This window comes from Passer domesticus, chromosome 8 (genome assembly GCF_036417665.1).
Source record: "Passer domesticus isolate bPasDom1 chromosome 8, bPasDom1.hap1, whole genome shotgun sequence".
NCBI lineage: Eukaryota > Metazoa > Chordata > Aves > Passeriformes > Passeridae > Passer > Passer domesticus.
The window spans coordinates 34,372,412-34,380,029 of NC_087481.1; the positions used below are offsets into that span (position 1 = coordinate 34,372,412).

The 7,618-nt window shown below is 37.8% G+C and overlaps 1 protein-coding gene across 1 annotated transcript in view; it reads right to left on the bottom strand.

The window, feature by feature from the left end:
• The window catches only part of RET (ret proto-oncogene), a 228,755-nt gene extending 221,445 nt beyond the window's left edge, over positions 1 to 7,310 (bottom strand). The window contains exon 1 of the mRNA XM_064430306.1: positions 7,193 to 7,310. The gene's annotated coding sequence lies outside the window, so the exon portion shown is untranslated. The remainder of the gene's footprint in view (positions 1 to 7,192) is intronic.
• Between the last annotated feature and the right edge of the window lie 308 nt (positions 7,311 to 7,618).

A 7,618-nucleotide genomic window follows, 5' to 3' on the forward strand; every position in this document is an offset into this window, starting at 1 on the left:
AGCTATAAAACATGCTAACAGTGCTATTAAGATTACTTCTACCATCTCCCAGCACAGGCATAAACGCTCTTGGCACAGTCACATTTTGTACCCATCTATGCCAAATTTCAAAGAAGCTGCAGATAAGACACAAGTAGTGGAGAAATACACTTGTTTGCAGCCTGGAAAAATACAGGTGGATCCTCTTCCATTAAGGAAAGACATCACCAAGTAAGGTCAATAAGGCACAAAGGCATGTATAAAAAGAAACAGTGCCCCTCCAAGAATGTGAGGTAGGTACCCAGATAATGGGTAGAGTTAGAGGACAATTCCTCAAAGAGCATTCTAAAGATAACTAGGGAGCAACAGGATAACTGGTAGTGTAGTTACCAGTGGCTGAAAAACAAGGAGGAAATACATGGATAAATCCCATCCAAGCAACAGTGGTTGATTTTTGACTGTGAACCTCAGAAGCAAAAAAGCACTGTTTACATTAGAGAAGCCTCGAGGAGGGAGCTCAGATGGACTAACAAGAGCCTCCCAAGAAAACAGCAGGCAAAATGTGCCACTGGCATATGCCCAGCTGCCACAACTGAGAGGACACCAGCTCTTTTCAATTCCAGGTACCCTGCTGGTTTCCACTTTAACTTCCAGAAGAGACGAAACACAGACTGATAGCTCAGCAAAAACCTTTCTTCTGTATCCAGAAATAGTCATGAAGTAAAGTAAGCCATATCACAAATAAGAAAATAGGACCAGAATATCAAGTTTGGGAGAATGGAAAATTATTGTTATTATGGTCTCCTAATGCTAAGTCCTTGCTCTGCTTCAACAGATTTCTGGCATGCCTTACTCAATGTAACAGCAAATATTCATCTATGCATTTCATAGCAATTGCTCAAGAACAAAAAAATTCAGCCAAACTGAAAGTGTAACAGGAAATATTTCTCTGAAAATGCCAAAAATTCAGAGACCCCACCAATAAAAAAACATCCGCTGCCAAAAAATTAAAAGGAATTGAAAGGAAAGTTGAACTTTAAGATCTTCTAGAATTTATTTTAGTATTTATTTGAGGAGTGTCTATTTAACAATATACTCCTTACCAAAGACTTAATACAAATTTTCAGTTTACTTCATGCCTCAGACATAAGGAAAAAGTAGTTCCAGAGCATAATTGTTGTTTCTTAATGGAAATGAGTTTTTAAATCACTTAAAATTCACTCAAATTAACAGTATAAGCTTATTAGGTTTCAATAAACCAAGACATCTGAAAATTCTACTGGATCAAAAGAAACCAAACTAACAAAATTAAAACAAACAAAAAAACCAACAAACAAACAAAAAAAGGCAAAAAAACCAACGAAGTAATATTAAATTCACAACATTTATCTCATTTTTTCCAATCCTTATTTTGCACAGTCTGTGTAGAATTTAAAGGGATTAAAATGCATTCCTAATCTTCTCTTTTGAATAATTCCTTTTGCCAAAATTTTATATGTTCCATTCTGAATCCTTTGTGATTTGTCCCAGCAGAGTGTAGATGTTATACTGAGATCTCACAAAATAGGACTATATACCATAATAAGTACCTCAGTAGAACAAGAAAATGCAGAAAACGTTACAAGGCCCATTGCAGATAATATCCAAGCCTAGCTTTAACGTTTTAAATGAAGATTATACAACTACTGTGTACTTTAATGGGAAGTACACTTTAACCTTGAAATAAGTATCTTAAACTTGTCCACCTGCTCTCTTTGACTCATTCTCTGCAAATAGCGGTTCCTGATAAAAATGAAAACATGCTGTTGCTACATGACTTCCAGGAGAATCTCTAGATCAATTAGCATTTGTATTATCATTTCAGGAAGTGATATATAACCCTGGCCACTTTTTGAGCTATCTCTTGGAGAGCCTCTTATCCCTCTGTCAACTCACATTTGTCTGCTCATGAAGTTACTGGAAAGAATGACTCAACATTAATTTCAATTACAGCAGAGTGAAAGTCCATTCATAAATATTGCCCCTGACAGACTTCATTTGGCTTCTTGAAGCTGACCTTGATTAACCAGTACACACTCCATATGCCAAAGAAAAAGAATCAAGAACTTGCAACATTGTTTTAACTCAAATACACAGTATTTCGGGGGGGGGGGGGGGGCTGGAAAGAGTTCACATTAAAAAATTAAAACCAGTTTTAAGTATATTAAAGCAATTTCCAGCAATTGCACCATCTTAGTAACATCCTTTACTGTAATCACCTAAAGAGTACTGAAGATGCACTAAAGGCAAGATTTCATTCATTCTGAGGCACATCTAATTGAATTTTAAAGTACCAGTATCAGGGCTTTTTCCTTTGTGAATGCCTGCAGAAATGTATTAGATCAGGTTTCAAATATTGCAAGTTATTCATAATATAAACACAGTTTGATGGAAGTCTAGTTATTCTACCAGTTTGAAGGTATACAGTGCACCAGTCCCCAAAACCAAAAAGAATTCTAAGCACATATGTATACAGCACATGCTATATACACAGAAGATTCCCAGAAAATGAACAAATAGACTTTCTGTGAGAGATACAGGACAGCAGATGGTGAGGTTAGTTTTTCTGTAGCATTAGCATCTTTTCCTGATTGTCACAGTGCCTCAGGGTCCTTTGAGCATTTAACAACCCAGTAAGATAAGGTGAGGAACAAACACAAGGAGAGACTAAAGTCCAAAGCTGAAAGTATCTAAGAGCATAAGGATTATTGATTACTGAAGTCATGGGGGTTCAGGTTTTTTGTTCTTTTGAGAATCAGGCCTAAATGATTATTCTAAATGGCATGGCAAATTTGATGGAATAAACTTCCACCTCTATTTTCTGTGCCAGGCTGCACAATCACCCCTTAGATTCTTGGTTTATTTTGTCTTCATGTTTTGAAGTGCTGCAGCTGCCAGAATATGAGACCATGTGCACCTCTTCCCAAAAAAAAAACCAAAAAAAAATTGTGAAGACAGCTTTGGTGGAACTGTCAACTACAAAATTCTCTTGACTCTATCCTAATATACAGGGCAGGATAAATACTGTTCAGATGATCTACAAAAGGCAGCTAAAAATAAAAAGCCATTAACTTCGAAGAGGCTTCCACTTTTTAAACACAAGCATGACCTCACATACCATGCTGTCTTCGTGGTTTGGCTTTTCAAGTTTATGCATGTCAGAGTTAGTTATCTGAATTGAATTATGTATTGTAAACCCATCTGGTGTAGCCAGATTATAAGAAAGGACCTTTTATGCCAACCATGAGACAATCTCCTCTGCAGTCATAGTGACACTGTACCGTACTTACTTTCTGCCCAAAATGTTCAGATACCTTGCAGCTGTTGAGTCCATTTCAAAATAATATATTGGTTAATTTAATTAAAACTTCAATGCAAGATGTTCTCAGGAGACTATATGAAATCACAAAAAAAAAAGGATACAAGGACAATATGCTGCTGAGCTAATTGCAAATATATCTAAAAAGCCCTTTATCCTAATTTAGTGATAAAAATCTATTTCCCAAACCTCTTTCAGTCAGGTGATATTTTCTGCTGAGATATCCTCTGAGTAAAGCCAATATTCGCTAAAAGCAATTACTGGTGCTGCCAGAACAAGTATCGAGGAGCAGTGGGAGAGCCTGCCCAGTCTGGTTCAGGATTTCTTTCTCTCTTGGCAATGGGTGTTTGCTCTGGAGGAGGTTACACCCCACTGCTGTCAGTGGGCTAAAACCCTGCGCACACTTTGCCTCCAGCAGCAGAGAGCAGCTGCCTACCAGAAACATTTAAGAAAAGTGCTGATTAAAATACTTAAACAGCAAATTAAGCCATAAGGTTGCACAATCCTGCACAAAACAATGGATTCGGCAGCACGGGCCCTGCATACCCCTGCAGTAGTTTCCACTGCTCCACTGGAGCATTGCTCCTCAGAGACAGGGTCATGGCATGAGCACACGGGAGGTGCCCCACCATAAGGAGACCCTGAGTTTTCCTGCCTACCTAATACCCACCATTCTCCATCACACAGTCTCCTCCATCACCTTCTCCCAGTCTGAAAATTGGCACTGCTACTCTGCAAATAAACTCACTTTCTTGTAGCCAGCTGAACTGAGATTTCCATTTCTAAACAGCATCCTAATGGCTTTGTGGAAAGCACCTTTCACTTCAGGCACTTTGTGATCCAGTTGTCCCAGGATGCCATTTGTTTTCCAGCATTCCTCATTCTCCTAAAATGCTTACTTTATCAAGGCAGCAGCCACCCTCCCTTAAGGCATTTTAGTTCATCTGCCCTTATAACATTCATGGGTAATAAGGTATGACTTATTTTTCTGTAAATACCGATTTATTATTTTTAAACTCCTAACACAATTCCTTGCCGATTTCCCACACTTCGACCATGATCTTATCCTGCATTTATTTTAGATCCATTATGTATTCTGCTTTTTGTAGGAAGCAGAGCTACTAACATGCTTAAAGAACCTCTCTTTCCAATTTTCATGCTCTTTGACTCTAACTGGCTTTCTACCAGCCAGCAGCCATACCACAAGAACAGACTTTTTACCACAAAGTTTCTCAATTGACTTTAGGTAATTCAACCAGACAATATAAATGCCTCTTCGAACAATTCAGCAGCTACCATATAAATAGTGAAAAAAACCACTTAATTAGTGAATCAGTGGAGGATTTTCCTTCATTTTAAGGGCTGCATTGGGAGGGGAATCTCTTTGGCAACGTGTTTTAAAAACACTGGTTACTGAGTCACAATGTTGTCTTCCCAAGCAAAATGCAGTGATGCAACTGATAAAACTGTTTGGCCATACCCTTGATGAAAAAACCATGAAACAACTGAGTACTGTAATTTTCCTCTCCTCTTTCCCTAGAGTGGTGCATGTCACCTCTAGAAAAATCCAGATCCCATCCCACACTGGCCTCAAGAAAAGCACACTAATTCAGGCTTTGACTTAGGTTTCCAACTGGTAAACTGTATTAACACTTTTCAGAGTCTTTCTGAAGCTTACCAGCATTCAGTCTTAGTCAGGAATTTGTCCAAAAGAAAAACTCCCAGCATCTAACCAAAGAGACATTTCACAGATGTTAGTCAATTGATTAACTATGCAGTTGCAACGTAATAACCCTGTACATGTGATTGGGGAATTGTAACTTGCAGCTCTTCAGCTGTTTGACACCATTTATTGATTAGAAAAACAGATTGCCATTCTCAGAATTGTAACATAATATTTTAATTACTGCCATATATAACATCTGACTTTCAGCCCATTAGGATAAAATTATCCACATAGTGACTAAGTCCTCTCACCCACAGCTCCCAAAAGCTGATTTATCAGTAAAGTCTATTCAAGCATGGTTCTGCAGCCTTTCTCCCTACCAAATAAGTTTAATCTTTTTTATCTCATTTTGCAATGTGAAGACTCAGTTGAAAATGTTTATTAGAAGGAAAGTAGTTGGATGCTTTTTATTTCACAGCTCTCATAGAAAGTTACAGAAAATGGAATAAAAGACCTATAACACAAATACTTCAGAGGCAATAATGCCTACATCACTAGATTGTCCCTTTTTAATGTTATTTACAGGAATTTGGCAATGGTGTTCAGACCACAGTATCTGATCCCCTTTGCTACAGAAAGTAGAAATTATTAATCTTCCAGTAGAGTTCAACAGTTACTAGCAACTCCATGCACAAAAGACTTTGCAAGCGACAGGGTTTGGAGTTTGCTTTATCAACATTTTATTGACTTTTTTTCCTCCTCCTCCCCTAGGATTGTTTAATGATCTGTGTGGGGAGAACTGATAAGTGAAATTTTAACACTGAGAACAATGGACCTAATACTCTCTAAGGAAGCTCTCCATGCCTTAAAGTGACACTTGTGCAGAATCCAATAACCCAGAACAATCTCAACAAGAGTATTAGTCATTAGATTGTGTTATAAAGGCAACATTATAAACACCCTTACACAATACACATATTTCTACAGAAAATACACAGGTGAAGGAAATAGGTATTATTTTGATATTAAAGTCATATCTTGCATTTAAGTTTCTTTTTTGTGACTAGTCCTTCTTTCTGGCAATCAAGCCCAGATATATAAAAGATAGCTTCTTTTTCTGTACTGGGATGGCACATAGCAAGTTGAGTTATCAGAAACTAAGGTTTTCTAGCAACAAATACCTAAAGACCTTAGCTAATTCCTATCATTCAGAAGGAGCAAAGACTAAAGGGAAAGAGTAAGAAGGCATCAGTGTGAGGCAGTGGTTTCTAGCAGTATAATCTACTTTCAGCATGTGTGTAACACCCTATGAAAAATAAAAGTGTGTACTGTAACTGTGCAATTCACATCACAGAGGACCCTTCAAATAGCCAGGTCTTAAGAGAAAACATTGTCCATTGCCATATTGTACCAGTAGTCAAGCAGAAACCTACCTCACATTTAATGTCTAAAACATAGGGTGAACTATCCCCATTTAATTCCTCAAAGGAGATGCTGGCATATGCACAACCTGTGTGAGAGGTTGCAGGGGTACAAGTGTTGCAATTCCATATGCTGTGTATGAATAAGACATTTGAACAGTAAAACTGATTTAAGCACGAGAATCATAAGAGAATCTCAATTATTTTACATGTGCTAATTCCAAAAGTCATTCTCCTTTAGAGTTTATTATGGAAGTCCATTGTCCTATTGGAAAAGTATTGTTTACACTGCTAATGCTCTGAAAATAATCTCATGTGGCACATTTCTCTCAATGTGCTCTGTCACCCATCTAGCCATTTATCCTGTAGATAATCCAACACAGCAATTGCCTCCAGCTCTGGTGGATATTCTTTCTTTGTTAACTGAGTAGACAGTGGGTGTTATCTTAAGGCAGCATAAAGGAGACTGTAGCTTGTGTTTTCAACCAGTAATGTTCTTCTGTACTCTTGTACTCCTCCATTCTCATCCCAATACTTGTAATCCTACAACAGCCATAATCACAAAAGATCAGAATCTGGAAACTGTAGAGAAGTCAAGGAAATGAAGAAATACCCACAGTTTGTATCGGTTTGCACTCTTGATAGCAAGGGAGATGAGCACAGGCATTTTAGAACCAGGTATCAGAATTCGCAAAATCTCCTGTCTCTCTTCACAGTAAAATGACAACCCCAAACTTAACAGAAACACATTAAACCATTTTTACTAACCTTGGTTTCCTGGTGCATTTCGGCATCAAAAAGTTAAAGCTTTCCAGGTTTGTGATGGGTTTTTTGCCTTACAATTTATAAAGCATAAAATTTCCTCCCTGAGCACTCCTACCACGCAGAAAAAATGCCCTCAAAACCAGATTTATCTTTAGTGGCACTCCTCATCAAAAAAGGTTGGGGGGGAGTCATTTTGTTTTTCGGAGTGTATAATGAATTTTTACTGGTAAAGGATTCTCTGTTACAAGCTCTTGGATTGAAGTGTATGTCCCACGGGTGTATAGAAATCAGAAAGTGGGCAATGCTCAATGACCATGGGATGAGAACAGAGTTTAAGAAGCATACAAAGGCTGTTATATAACCTATTAATTCAATGGCTTTACAGCATTTTCTGCTCTGTTGGGTACAAATGAAAGGAAAAATTACCTA